At 42.1% G+C, this 16,069-nt stretch overlaps 1 non-coding gene across 1 annotated transcript; it reads right to left on the bottom strand.

Annotated features, from left to right (window-relative positions):
- Nucleotides 1-398: 398 nt before the first annotated feature.
- On the bottom strand, nucleotides 399-536 carry LOC114811861. Its single transcript, XR_003759557.1, has one exon. It is a non-coding gene; the product is annotated as a small nucleolar RNA SNORA7 (small nucleolar RNA).
- Between the last annotated feature and the right edge of the window lie 15,533 nt (nucleotides 537-16,069).

The raw sequence follows: 16,069 nt of genomic DNA, 5'->3' as shown, positions 1-16,069 counted from the left end.
AAATAACATTGATTGATTGGCATAATTAAAAGTGAACTGTATGAATAGGTGATCTAATGTAGACTTTTTTTTATCATATAATAAACTGTCTAAAACACGACACTACTATTACTTCTTCTACTAGATCTTCACTGATACCATGCTCATGCCCACTGCTGTTTCTTCTAATACTGGCTCTTGTCTTATGCTGTTGAGTCGTTTCTGATCTGTAACGACTCGATGGACACATCTCTCCTATAACGCCCCACCTCCATCTGCAATCTTTCTGGTAGTGGATCCATAGTGTTTTCTTGGTAAAAATACAGAAGTGGTTTACCACTGCTTTCTGCTGCACAGTAAACAAATCTCTGCCTTTGACTTTTTCCCATGCCACTGCTGCCCAGCATGGGTAAGTTTTGACTTGTAGAGGATTGCCTTCCACTCGCTAGCCACTGCCCAAGCTAGGAATGGAATGGGTAGGCCTCTGCTTGACTCTCCCTCCCATAGCCAAGACTGGTAGAGTACTGGAAACTCTCCAAGTGCAATCCTGAGTGGAGAACACTGACTCTACTTGTGCCAAATTGGAGATTTTCCTAGCTCATCTCTCTAATTTTCTACTACAACCCAGCGTGCACACTTCGCTACAATAATGCCAACCTACATACTGTACATCGAGTTCATCTATCCCACAGCTGATCCCTCACCTAAGTCTTCCTTCTGACTTGGAACTCCCTTCCCTTTCATATCTGACAGACACCTCCCCTCTTTCAAAGCCCTACCAAAATCACATCTGCTCCAAAAGGTCTTCCCTGACTTACCCCTCATTTAACTTATCCACACTCCCATGATTGTCTATGTATTCATTCATTCATTCAGTTGTATTTATTGAGCGCTTATTATGTGCAGAGCACTGTACTAAACTCTTGGGAAACTACAATAAAACAATAAACAGTGACATTCCCTGCCTAGCAATCTTAGAGTCTAGAGAGGAAAGACAAACATTAATATAAATCAAGTTACGGATATGTACATTGTGCTGTGGGGCTGGGAGGGGGGAAGAACAAAGGGAGCTACTCAGTGCGATGCAGAAGGGAGTAGAAGATGAGGAAAAGTGGGGCTTAGTCTGAGAAGGCCTCTTGGAGGAGATATGCTTGGAATAAGACTTTGAAGAGGATGGGGGGCGAGGGGAGAGTAATTGTCGGAGTTGAGGAGGGAAGGCATTCCAGGCCAGAGGTAGGACGTGGGCCTAGGGGTTGATGGCAAGACAGGAGTTATCGAGACACAGTGAGAAAGTTAGCACTAGGGCAGTGAAGTGTGCGGGTTGTGTTGTAGAGGAGAGAAACGAGGTGAGGTAGGAGGGGGCAAGGTGATGGAATGCTTTAAAGCCAGTGGTGAGGAGATTTTATTTTATTGGATATGTAGGTGAATGGACTACCATTGGAGTTCTTAGAGGGTGGTGGGGTGACGTTCTGAATATTTTTGCAACAAAATAACCTGGGCAACAGAGTGAACTCCCTGCCTCTGACATCCCTTTTTTTTGACTTTCCTATCAGTCAGACTCTTTACCCTAGGCTAAGCCATTGCAGGTGCAGAAAGGGTCAGACTTGCCTCTGATTGTTTATGTCTATGGGTGTTGTCTTGAATGTTTTTCCCATGACCTCACGAAAGTTGTATCAACCATCGAGAAGGAAGGTGAGGAGATGATTGTCAGTGGAGTGGGGAGAACCTGCAAAACCTGGTGGAATCAAACTCCACAAAACATTAGGTTGACTGTATTTATTTCTTATGGTTATTTGACCATTTTTCTATGTGTTAGAAAAATGATGGGCATGAGACAGGATAGAAGGTGATCACAATTCAGTCTTGGTCGTGAAGATTTTATGGGGGAAGGGTTGAACACATTAAAATGGGATTTTTGAATCATCATTGACTTCACATATTTGCACTTTTCCTGTTACAATTAGCATAGGAAATTGACTTTACTGTATATATAGATAGTAGTTTTCATGGAAGGGTCTTGGAAATTCTAGAATATACATTTGTCTTTCTATTTCGCACTTTAACTAAATGGAAGCCCCGCAAGCCAAGTTTAATAGTCCCTTTCAAAATTTTGGATCGCTGTCCATTAATTCTGCTGAATATATAATGTCATTCTCAATATTACCAATCCAAAAAAGAGTGGATATAGGAAAAAAGCATTACATATTCATCAGAATTAATGGATACAACCCTAAAGGAAATAATTAACAGAAGGGAGGACAAAACCCACAGATTATTGTTTCCTAAAGAAAAATCATACGATGGGCAGACAGCTGGGTTATTTTCCCTTCAAACCTACACATCCTCCGACACAGTGGACCCCCACAGAGAATCATGCTCACCCAGGGTAGACTTCTATTTTCTAATTTGTGAAGTGAAAGGAAGAAGAAAATATGCTACTGAGAAATATTCTTTCCAAGCGCATTTCACATTTCTTCAATTCTGATCCTGGTCCATGTCACAAAGCTTAAATCCCCTGCCAACATTTTCAAAGGGAAAATCGTAGTCCCCCAGTCTAATAGAATCTTAGCGATTTGGGCTCACTCTTTTCTGTTCCAAAGACAATAGTGAAGTTGACAAGATGTCAAAGTTGTTCCCATTAAAACTGTGAATCCAAATTCTGCACACACCCACGTGCAAATACACACACATAAGCACACACACACACACACACACACACACACACACACACACACACACACACACACACTCCCCAAAGCCTCTCATGTCTTTTGTTAAGAAAGAATTGTGTCATTCCTTCAATAGTCCCAGCAGTTTAAGTAAAGCCTGGTGACTTTTGTAGCATTAGCTCAAGCTTTGCTCTCCTAATCTTTCTATTTTATATTTGTCACAAAGCAGAGATGTAAGGAGACAGTGCATACCAACCTAAAGGCTGGTTTCCTCATTTCCCCAGCTAAGTCAGGAGTTATCCCCAAGGTCAAGGATTGTCTGAATCAATAGCGCACCTTGCCCAGGAGACCCATATCAAGGGTGAGTCAGTTCACTTAATCCAAATGTATGTCATCTGCAGAAGAGACCCTAACATACTCCTTTCTGTTTGCCATTTTTAAAAACTGACTAGCAATAAATTACTTTAGACACTAGTGATGTGGCAGCAGGGGGGGAGAGTTGCTTTTAATATTCAACTACTTATCAATTCTTTTTTGATACACATATTTATTTTCAAGCACCACTTAGAAAATGTTAACTAGAGTTTCTGCATCCACAGAAATTTTAAGCCACTTAGTCTATTTCCAATTAACAAGTGTATTTCAAAGGCGGTGAAAGCTGATTAAAAAATCTGCCACACAGCTACTTTATAATACAAAATTATTTATCTGAAATGAAATCCTAAATTTAAAAATAGACTCTGTTTGTCAAGCATAGAACAGCTAATAAGACTTTGATTTTTCTTATTTTTTAAGAATCATTTACTTGAATATCAACACATTCAAGGCCCTGAAATATATCCAGAGTGGCTTTATATAAAATAGAAGATTTCTAGAGAATTACACATATCTAAAACAATATACTAATGACAATGTTACAAAATTACATATTGTTTTTACTCTCCCCTTCAAAATCTTGAAAATGAAGGAATGCTCTAATGACCTTTTGAATTATATTTGAATAATAGTTCAATGTTTCATATAAATGATATGCCTGGAAGTGCTTATTTTAAGCTTTTTCTAAGCCTAAATAAAGAAGCAACAATTTAAGGGCATGCATGTGGGATTTTAAAGGTTAGATGCTAGGAAAATGGAATCAACAAGATTGGGGGAATAGTGTAGACACCTGAATTGGGAGTCCATATATAAACACTAGGCCAAACAAGCAGGAAGATTGCTTTTAACTTTCTAATCCACTCCACTCACTCATCTGAAAAGGTCAGGTTGGAATTTTGGAGTCCAAGCTAAGAGAGGGAAACCCTATAGGAGGGGTTGCTACAAGTTAGACGATTATGCATTCACAACTAATATGATTCTGGGAAATCAACTGATAAAGTGGGATGGGGTAGAGACTTTCAGGGGCAAAGGGAATCATGTAAGAAATTTGCAGGAAGAAGTGGGAGAAGTTAGGAAAGAGAGAGAATAAGTGGGGAAGTAGTCAGAGAAGAAAGTACAGCGAGACACAGACATAAGATTAATCAGGGCAGATGTCTTGGAAGAGATGAGATTTTATGAGAGTTTTAAAGGTGAGAAGACTGATGGATATGAAGGGGGAGGGTTTTCCAGGCCTGAGGGAGGTCATTGGCAAGGGGTTGGTGGCAGGATATCAAGGTTCATAGAGTAGGTTGGTGTTAAAGGAGTGGAATTTGCAGATTGGGTTGTACTAGCAAATCAGGGAGGTAAGGTAGGAAGTCACATTCCCTGTCCACAATTAACTTACAGTCTAGAGAGAGAGAAACAGACATTAATATGAATAAACAAATTATGGATACTTACATAATTGCTGTGGAGTTGAGGGAGGGTGAATAAAGGGTGCAAATCCAAGAGCAATAATGACTCAGAAGAGAGTAGAAGATGAGGAAATCAGGGCGTAGTTGGGATAGGCCTTTTGGAGATGATTTCTCTTCAAGGAGGGAAGACTGGGGAGAGTAAATGTCTGTCAGATATGAAGAAGGAGGGTGTGGGAATTTCTGTTTGATACGGAAGTGGATGGGCCACCATTGGAAAGGTTGAGGAGTGGGGAAATGTGGCCTGAACATATCTGTGGAAAAATGGTCCAGGCAACAGGGTTAAGTATGGACTGCAGTGGAGAGAGACGGGGGCAGGGAAGTCATCAAGGAGGCTGAAGCTGTAATCAAGGGAATTAGGATTAGTACTTAGATTAATAGGGTAGCAGTTTGGTTGGAGAGGAAAGGGCAAATTTTAGCAATGGCGTGAAGGTTGAACTGACAGGATTTGGTGATAGACTGAATATTTGGGTTGAATGAGAGAGGAGTTGAGCATAAGGCCTAGGTTACGAGCTTGTGAGATAGGATAATGTTGGTGCTGTTTAAAGTCCAATTTTGGAATACCTTCCTTCTCAAATCTGACAGACACTTACTGTCCCCTGCTTCAAAGCCTTACTGAAGGCACATCTCCTCCAACAGGTCTTCCCAGACTAAACACCACCTTTCCACTTCTCCTGTGCCCTTCGGTGTTGCCCAAATTTGCTCCCTTTGATCATTCCCCTTCCCAGCCACACAACACTTATGTACATAAGTGTAAATTTATGTATATTAATGTCAGTATCCCTCTCTACATTGTAAACTAGTTGTGGGCAGGGAAGGTGCCTGCCACACTGTACTCTCCCAAATGCTTAGTATCGTGTTCTGCACACAGTAAGCACTCAATTAATATGATTTAATAGACGAATGATTGAATGAATCATGTCCCATTTAGCTTCCATAACCAAACTACATTCCCTTGATGACCAAATTTATGTTCTCAAAACCACCCTCTCTACTGAAATTAATTGACTCACTCCCCTATCCCTTTGTCGCTCTTGTACCACTAACCCATAGGCCTGGGAAACCTCCACAGTCCACCTCCTTCACTACTGTGCATGAGCGGCAGAGTGCTGCTTCAGGTTTTTCCTTCAAGTTTATCCACTTCAAGTTTATCCTTGCATGCTTTAACTGCCCTCTCTTCTGCCTGGCAAAATTTCACCCTTATTGACATCCATGACCATCACCTTCGCCAGTTGTTCCAGACATTTAACTCCATCTTCAGGTCCCCTGCACTCTCCCTGCCCCACCCCAAACCCCTGCCTCCCCCATCCCTTGCTCCAAGTGACCTGGCCACCTACTTTATTCAGAAAATTGACACTATCAGGCGGGATCCCCTTAAAATCTCCCCTGTCGGTCCCCAGTTCCTCCCCACTCCCCACTTCTGCTCCCTCTTCAACTCTACCATCTTTCCCAGAAGGATCTCTAGAAGAGATCTCCTGACTTCTCAAAATATATCCCCTCCACTGGCACATCTGAACCCATCCCTTTGCACCGTATCAAAACACTTGCCTCCTGCCTTCTTCCCTCCCTAGCAGCCATCTTCAACTGTTCACTCTCTAATGGTTTCTTCCCCACTGCTTTCAAACATGCCCAGCTCTCCCCTATCCAAAAAAAAAATCCTTTGACACCATGGCTTCCTCTAGTTATCACCCCATCTCTCTCTTACCACTCCTCTCCAGACTCTTTGAGTCAGTCGCCTACAACTGCTGTCTCAAATTCCTCTCCTCCAATTGTTTCCTTGGCTCCCTCTAATCTGGCTTTTATCCCCTTCACTCCACAGAAACCGCCCTCTCAAAGGTCACCAATGATCTTCTACTCCCTCCTAATCTTCCTAGACCACTCAGACTGCCTTCGAGACTGTCAACCACTCCCTTCTCCTGGAAACATTATCCAACCTTCTTTTCACTGACACTGTCCTCTCCTGGTTCTCCTCTTATCCCTCTGGCTTTTCAGTCTCAGTCTTCTTCATGGGGTCCTCCTCTGTCACCCACCCCATAACTGTGGGGCTCCCTCAAGGTTCAGTTCTGTGCCTCCTCTTCTCCATCTGCACTCACTCCTTTGGAGAACTCCTTTGCTCCCATGGGTTCAACTACCACCTCTATGTAGATGATTTTCAAAATTACATCTCCAGCTCTGATCTCTCTTTCTTTCTGCAGTCTTGCATTTCCTCTTGCCTTCAAGACATCTCTAGTTGGACGTCCTTTAGTCACCTCAAGCTTAACATGGCAAAAACAGAACTAGCTATCTTCCCACGCAAACCCCGTTCTCCCATCACTGTAGATGGCAACACCATCCTGTCTCACAAGCCCATAACCTTGGCATTATCCTCGACTCCTCTCTCATTCTATCCACGTGGTCAATCCATCACTGAATGCTGTCAGTTCTACCTGCACAAATAGCTAAAATCCTCCCTTTCCTCTTCATCCAAAAAGCTATCACATTAATCCAATCACTTATCCTATGCCTTCTTGATTACTATAACAGCCTCCTTGATGACCTATCTGCCTCCTGTCTCTCCCCTCTCTGGTCCTTACTTCACTTTGCTGCCCAGATCATTTTACTAAAAAATCAATCAGGCCATGTTTTCCCACACCTCAAGAAACTCCAATGATTGCCCATTCACCTCTGCACCAAACCAAAACTTCTCTCCATTGGCTTTAAAGCCCTCAATCACCTTGCCCCCTCCTATCTCACATACTATTCTCCTACTACACTCCACCCCACACACTTCAGACCTCTAAAGCCAAAGTTTTCACTCTAGCTTGATCTCCTATATCTCACCACCAACCTCTCACCCACGTCCTGCCTCTGGCCTGGAATGCCATCCCTCCTCAGACAATTACTCTCCCCCACTTCAAAGCCTTATTGAAAGCACATCTCCTCGAAGAGGCCTTCCCCTAAGTCCTCCTTTCCTCTTCTCCCTCTCCCTTCTGCATCACCCCGACTTGCTCCCTTCATTCATTCCCTTTCCAGGCCCAAAGCACTGATATACATATCTGTAATTTATTCATATTAATGTCTGTTTGCCCCCTCTAGATTGTAAACTCGTTGTGGGCAGGGAATATGTCTGTTTATATCATACTCTCCCAAGTGCCCAGTCCTCTGCACATAGTAAGCAATCAATAAATATGATTGACTGAATGAAGAAATGGGGAGGGCAGGGTTTGGTTGGGAAGATAAGGAGTTCTGTTTTGGACATGTTAAGTTTGAGATGCCGGTCTGACATCCAAGTAGAGATGTAATGAAGGTTAAAGGAAATGCAAAAATACAGAGAATGAGAGAGATCAGGGCTGTAGATAGTTATTTGGGAATCATCCACATACAGATGGTAGCTTAAGCTGTGGGAGAAAATGAGTTCTCTAAGAGAGTGGGTATAGCAGCGTGGCTCACTGGAAAGAGCACGGGCTTTGGAGTGAGAGGTCATGGGTTCGAACCCCGGCTCTGCCACTTGCCAGCTGTGTGACTTTGGGCAAGTCACTTAACTTCTCGGTGCCTCAGTTCCCTCATCTGTAAAATGGGGATTAAGACTGTGAGCCCCACGTGGGACAACCTGATTCCCCAGCGCTTAGAACAGTGCTCGGCACATAGTAAGCGCTTAACAAATACCAACATTATTATTATTATTATTAGATTGCAGTTCTAGGTTCTAACCAGAGAAGGATCAGTACCTTAGGACCACCACAAAATGGATTCAAGCCTGCCTTGTCTCCGATATCTTTTGAACTTGGCGCATCTCTAGTTACTTTATATTGTGGGGGCACTCCTGGAGAGATTGGCCAAAATTACCACCCATAGGGGTTGGAGCAAAAACAGGTGGACTTCTGGAGCTGGAGGAGAGAGCAGACATGTGCTGTGGTTTCACCCACGGGTAACTACCCCACTGTCAAACTGCAGCCTATGCTCAAGATTGGCTGCATTTTAGAAAAGTTAAGTGACAACCCAGAAAAGTTAATATTTGTTTTCTTTGGAAAGCACAAATCTGGGCTATAGAGATACATCCAGAAGGGCCCAACTGGCAATATTATTTGCCACTTCAAAATTGAGGCTGAAAGTCTTTGCTTCTCCTTGGTATCTCAGCCTACTGCTTTTGAAACTTATATAGAGAAAAAATGCCAGGTTGTTGTTTTTTTTAATTGCATTTCCATCTTATCTGCTCATGGCAGTGAGTAATTGCAGATGGTTTTTTGGTGGCCAAATTTAAGAATGTTGGCTTGTTTCTTCTCTTTTCTCACCCTAGGATTCTTGACTTTTTTAAGTGTTTATAGAATTCTGGCTATAAACTTATATATATATGTATATATATATATATATATATATATATATACATATATCTCACAAATGCCATTTTGTTGTTTGCTGCAAAACAATATCTGTTTAACTTGAAATATCTCAAATTTGTTTTAAAATGGTATATGAGTATGCATTTTTGCAAGTTCCCTTTATTTTGAACGTCTAATTTTGCTATAACTTTCTCCCCTTAATTTTGAAAATGAAAATATAAAATAAAAAATTCAATCAATCAGAAGTAAGTATTGAGGAGAGCAGAGCAGAGCTCTGTGTGAAGAGCACTATACTAATCATTTGGAAGAGTACAATATAAGAGAGTTGGTAGACATGTTCCCTGCTCTCTATGAGCATACAGTCCAGGGGGGAGACAGACATTAATATATATAAATGAATTTGCATGAATAGTTGCTTCTCTGCCTTGTGTGGGCTCCTTTGGGACTTCTTTGTTCAGTGGTAAAATCTGCCACCCAGGTTTGCTACTATAGATCCTTTTTGTCCCATGTCACCTTTTCACTTCTTTTCAGGTGTTCCCATTTCTCCAGGTTACTGTTCTGAGCATCTGAGCTTGTGTCCCTCAGCAAGAAGACAGAACTCTAGAGAACCTCACCCAGTGTGTGCCTCCCATTCCTCCAGCCTGCCCCTTCTCTTGAATCATCAATACCGTGGTGGTCGTAATCTGTGTGTGGAACCAAAGCAAGGTCAAGAAAGTCACTGACCGGTTTTGGCTCCTGCTTGGTCAGTAGGGATTTTTCCATCACATCTTGCTGAATTCAACTGCCAAACCCACCCAAAGGCATAGAATGGCTGGATCCCTAATACCTTATGGCAAAGACGAATGCTTTCAGAATATATACATCAATAAAAAATGCAGAATTGAAAATGAAATGGCAGGTCTCGAATGCTATCAATCTTTTCATTCATTCATAGTTTAGTATTCACTGATCACTAGGTGCTTGAGGGAGTATGATAGTAACAGAAGGCATGGTCTCTGCCTTCAAGGAGTTTATAATCTAAAAGAGGTACCTATTCAGAAATAAATTGTATAAAGATTACATTTATCTGTCTCGGGTACACAGCTAGAAAATTTCTTACTTAGACTGTGTCCAACCTGATTATCTTTTATCTAGAGACTTATTACAGTGCTTGGCACATAGTAAGCATTTTAACAAATACTATTATCATCATCATCATCTTAAAATATGATTGCATGTCTTTTCCAGAATATATTTATTTTATACAATTGAAATATTCAGCTTTTACAAGAGTAGTCATTAAAAAAAAAACAACCCACAAATATCAAGCACAAATTTTTGTTATCACAGTTTAGGAAAGGGAATAAACTGAAGTCTTTTGTTAGTCTATCTCAGGGACCAACCATCTTTACTGCCAAGAAATTCTTCCTCATGTTGCTAAGTATGGGAAATCCTCATTCTGAATCATGTGCCCCCAAATGTACAGATGCTCTTTAATCCCAAATTGCATCTCATGTTTATGCTTTGGTCAATGGATCAAAGACCTCTATTATATGATTCCCTTTTTGTCTCTGGTGATTAGAACACTATCTAAGTCATCAACAGATTTCATTAAGAACTTGTTTATTCCCCTTTCCAGATCATTAATAAAGTTGTTAAATAAAACTAAGCTTAACACTGGGTCCCTTGGCAGCATACAAAACAACAAACCTGAATTAGAAATGATGCAGTTTGTCATTAGTCTTTATCTGTGGCTCCTCAGCAAGTCTTCAGTCCACTCGATGATTTTCATATCCAGAACAATTTGAATGAATCTTGGGACTTAAATTCATGAGGCATTGTATCAGTTGCTTGGATAAAATCAACATCTAGCACATGTGCTTCTAATAGTTTGATCAACTAATGCTTTTTCTAAGTAATAAATTTTCCCTACCATGTTTCTCTTAAATAAAAAAAGAAGTGTTTTTTTCTCTAATTCATTCCTTGGGGTAGAGTATGTATGTTAACTCTTTCAGGACACTAGGATATTGTTTACTACATCACAGGAGAAGCAGCGTGGCTCAATGGAAAGAGCATGGGCTTGGGAGTCAGAGGACATGGGTTCTAATCCCGACTCCACCACTTGTCTCTTGTGTGACCTTGGGCAAGCCACTTAACTTCTCGGTGCCTCAGTTACCTCATCTGTAAAATGAGGATTAAGAATGTGAGCTCCGCGTGGGACAACCTGATTACCTTGTACCTACCCCAGAGCTTAGAACCGTGCTTGGCACATTGTTAATGCTTAACAAATACCATTATTATTATTAGCTAGGAACTGGCCACTGAAGATAAGGGAATATGGTACCCTTATTTTTAAAAAGGATGCTCACTGTCTCTTCTAAGGACTTAATAAAAGAAAATAAAATTGCAACATATGGGTGTAAATGTATGATAGGCATAAGGAAGACATTATTGATAGTCGAGCTTGCTTATCAGAAGACTGAGCTAATTAGGGGATGGCAAGCTCTTTCCATCCCTGGAGATCACACCATTACCATTAAAGACAAGGAATAAGACTTCAAGGAATCACCCAGACAGACTCCTGAAGAGAAAGATCAAATATCTGCTGGAAAAAAAAATGAAGCAGGGAGTGAGAAAGAGAAGGAAAGGGAAAGAGAGGAAGCAGGATTATCCAGAGCCTAAATGAAGTCTCGCCCAAGTGAGGCTTGGAATACAGTCACCTGCCTTTAAGAATCAAACTTGCCCATAGGCATAATCCCAGTTAAGTTCACAACCAAGATCTCCATGGGAGCAGATCACAGAGAATTCTGACAGGAACAAGCAAGTAGAGAAATCATGTGGCCAGTTTCCAAGAGAAACTGAGTAGTAAGTAGTATCAAAGTAGTAAGGTGCTGCATGAAGTGTAGAAATGGACGTAGCAGGGGCCTGGACCAATAACAGACTGTCGTGGGCAGGTGAGCATGGGCCTGAGGAAGCTAAGAGTGTGTGCCCCATGTGGGACAGGGACTGTGTCTGACCTGATTAACTTGTAATCTACCCCAGCACTTAGAATAGTGCTTAACACATAGTAAGTGCTTAACTAATTATTATTACAATTAATTTTTATTAATTATTATTTCAGGCAAAGTGGATGGGTCCTCCATGAGGAGAACAAAGCAGAAGGATGAAAAAATAGGCAAATATCTGGTGTTGCCTACTAGAAGCTCAACCCGCTCCAGCATGCCAGCAGAGTTCCCTGACAAATGAACCAGTATGCCAGAAGGTCCAGACTGATATGGTTTACTGGATGCAAGTATACATGACAACCATACCCTGGCATCCGAGCCAATAGTTCCTCTCTAGTGGAGTGAGGATCACAAAATAACAGTACATCCTCTCCAAAATCTCACTCCTCATAATAATAATAATAATGTTGGTATTTGTTAAGCGCTTACTATGTGCAGAGCACTGTTCTAAGCGCTGGGGTAGCTACAGGGTAATCAGGTTGTCCCACGTGAGGCTCACAGTCTTAATCCCCATTTTACGGATGAGGTAACTGAGGCACAGAGAAGTTAAGTGACTTGTCCACAATCACAGCTGACAAGTGGCAGAGTGAGGATTTGAACCCATGACATCTGACTCCCAAGCCTGTGCTCTTTCCACTGAGCCACGTTGCTTCCCACATTGCTCACTGGATTTGCCCCTCCCCCACCCCTCCACCCCCGGCAGGTCGTCTCCCTCTAATTTTTGATTTTTTAAATGGTATTTGTTAAGTGTTTACTATGTGCCAGGCATTCTAAGAGCTGGAGTAGACACAGTCTAATCAGATTGGACACAGTTCATGTCATTCATTCATTCATTCATTCATTCATTCAATAGTATTTATTGAGTGCTTACTATGTGCAGAGCACTGTACTAAGCACTTGGAATGAACAAGTCGGCAACAGATAGAGACAGTCCCTGCCGTTTGACGGGCTTACAGTCTAATCGGGGGAGACGGACAGACGAGAACAATGGCCTGAATGGGCTCATAGTCTTCTTCCCAATTTACAGATGAGGGAACTTGGACACAGAGAAATGATGTGACTTGCTCAAGGCCACACAGTGATATGTCTCCAAAGCACTGCAGGGTTATTGTTCACATTCAAAGGAGCTGGAGTTATTTCATTTTTACCTATCTCCCATTCTCATGGATTCTGCAGTCTTCTCACTAGTTATTCACTGATCATTTGACATGAATTTTGTTAGTTGCTTTTAATGGTATATATTAAGCCCTTATTATAGAAGCAACATGGCTTAGTGGAAAGAGCCCTGGCTTGGGAGTCAGAGGTCATAGGTTCTAATCCCAGTTCCACCACATATTAGCTCTGTGACTTTGGGCAAGTCACTTAACTTCTCTGTGCCTCTGTTCCCTCATCTGTAAAAGGGGGATGAAGACTGTGAGCCACACGTGGGACTATCTGACTACCTTGTACCTACCCTAGCCCTTAGAACAGTGCCTGAAACATAGTAAGAACTTAATAATAATAAAAATAATAATGTTGGTATTCGTTAAGTGCTTACTATGTGCAGACCACTGTTCTAAGCGCTGGGGTAGATACAGGGTAATCAGATTGTCCCATATGAGGCTCACAGTTAATCCCCATTTTACAGATGAGGTAACTGAGGCACAAAGAAGTTAAGTGACTTGTCCACAGTCACACAACTGACAAGTGGCAGAGCTGGGACTCAAGCCCATGACCTCTGACTCCCAAGCCCGGGCTCTTTCCACTGAGCCACGCTGCTTCTCTGATAAATATCCTCATCATCATCATCATCATTATAAGCAAAGCATGTTGCTAAGTCGAGGAATAGATCTCAGGTATCCAGGTTGGAAACAGTCCCTGCTTCACAGTAGGGTCACAGTCTAAGGACGAGGGATACGATTGAATCCCCGTTTTACTGTGAAGACACTGAGGCCCCAGAAAAGATAAGCCACTTGCCCAAGGTCACACAGCAGACAAGTGGCAGGGCTGGGAATAGAACCCAGTTCTCTTGATTCCCTGTTGTTTGTTCTTCTAGTAGGTCATGCTGCTTCTTTGTTCCTGGAGAACTTTCTCTTATCCCTTAGTCCTTGGGGATGGTGGGGAGATCTCCCTTATCCAACTTCTTTCTCTCAGCTTTTTTAATACTCTCTCTCTTTGTACGTCCTGTGTGTTTGTCCCCTGTTTGCTGAAGGTAATCTTCCGCAGTTGCTGAAGACAATCTCCAGCCTCCAGCTATCGTAGCCTAGTGGGAAAAAGCAAGGAACTGGGATTCAAGGGGCCTGGGTCCTAACTCTGGCTCTGCCACTCGCCTGCGGTGTGACCTTAGGCAAGTCACTTGATTTCTCTGGGCCTCTGTTTCCTCAGCTATAAAATGGGGACTCAATCCCTTTTCTCTCTCCTCCTTAGACTGTGAGCCCTTTATGGGAAAGGGACTGTGTCAGACTTGGTTTATCTCGTACCTTTCCCAATGTGTAGTGATAATAATAATTATGGTATTTGTTAATGCTTACTATGTTCCAAACAGTCACTCTTGAGCACTGTTCTACTTGCTCTTTGCTTTACCGGCCTTCTGCTCAGTGATCAGTCACTGAGCAGAAGGCCGGTAAAGCAAAGAGCAAGTAGAACAGTGCTCAAGAGTTTAGCATAGTGCTCACTGCTTGCCGTGAATACTCAATAAATCCTACTGATTGATTGAGAGGATCTCAATGGCTTGATTCTGTTTATTTGCTATTGTTTTAATGAGATGTTCTTCCCCTTGATTCTATTTATTGCTATTGTTTTTGTCTGTTTCCCCCGATTAGACTGTAAGCCCATCAAAGGGCAGGGACTGTATCTGTTACCGATTTGTACATTCCAAGCAGTTAGTACAATGCTCTGCACAGTAAGTGCTCAATAAATACTATTGAATGAATGAATGAATGAATGACTCCAGCTTGAGGGTTGCGACTGAGAGATCCAATCCGTAGACATTCTTGCAGTGGGGAGGACTTCCAGGGCCTGGATGTGAACTCTTGGTCCAGGGTCTAGGTCTGATCACTGAAAGGGCAGAACCCAGGGTGGTCATTCATCGACAGCTCTCGGCAACACCAGCTTTATACAAGTCACAACACACCATTTTGTAAAAACATACTAACTCAACCTGAATTGATTTTCTATCTAGCCCAGTGCTTAGTACAGTGCCTGGAGAATAGTAAGCTTTTAATAAATACCACAAAAAATCCAAGTCTTGGAGCATTTTTCTGAGGGCCCTGATGACCTCTTCCCAGTTGTTCCATAGGCATGAATAGTCAACCTGAAACACTGCTGAACTTTCCCTCACTGATCCTGTGATGTCATAATAATTATGTTATTTGTATTTGTGAAATGCTTACTATGTGCCAAGCACTGTTTGGGGTAGATAGAGTGATGGGGTAGATACAAGGTTATCAGGTTGACCCATGTGGGGCTCACAGTCTTAATCCCCATTTTACAGATGAGGTAACTGAGGTCACAGAGAAGTTAAGTGATTTGCCCAAAGTCACACAGCTGACAAGTGGTGAAGCTGTTTTTGTCTGTCTGTCTCCCCCGATTAGACTGTAAGCCCAACAATGGGCAGGGATTGTCTCTATCTGTTGCCGAATTGTACATTCCAAGCACTTAGTACAGTGCTCTGCACATAGTAAGCGCTCAATAAATACTATTGAATGAATGAATGATTAGAACGCATGACCTCTGACTCTCAAACCCACGCTCTTTCTACTAAGGCACACTGCTTCTCATGTCATGCCATCCGCAGGTTCTTCCTTACCCTCTGCCTGACTTCAAGGCTTCTTCCCTTTCATTCAGAGCTTTACAAGGTCCGCTCCTATGCTACCAGGGCCTCTGGGTTTTTTAACATTCCTGGCTTGGGGAGTCAGTGTATCCGAATAGTAATAGCACAGGACTGGGATCCAGGAAATCCAGGCTCTAGTTATGGCTCTGTCACTTGCCTGCTAATGTGACTTGGGCAAGTCACATTACTCTTCTGTGGCTCAGTTTCTGCTTCTGTAAACTCTGTATTCTCCTTTCTTAGACTGTGAATCCCTTGTGGGATAAGAACATGTGAGCAGGGAACGTGTCTGTATTGTATATGTTGTTGTATTGTTATATTGTTCTATTGTATTCTCTCTAGTGCTTAGTATAGTGTCCTGCACACAGTAAGCACTCAATAAATATGATTGATTGACTGATCTAGTCTGATGATCTAGACTGATTATTACAGTGCTTAGCCCAGTGCTCAGACCATATTAAGTACTTAATGAATGCTATCATTG

Source organism: Ornithorhynchus anatinus, chromosome 4 (assembly GCF_004115215.2).
Source record: "Ornithorhynchus anatinus isolate Pmale09 chromosome 4, mOrnAna1.pri.v4, whole genome shotgun sequence".
NCBI lineage: Eukaryota > Metazoa > Chordata > Mammalia > Monotremata > Ornithorhynchidae > Ornithorhynchus > Ornithorhynchus anatinus.
Note: the sequence above shows the minus strand (reverse complement) of the source record. Positions and strands in the feature narration are given on the sequence as shown.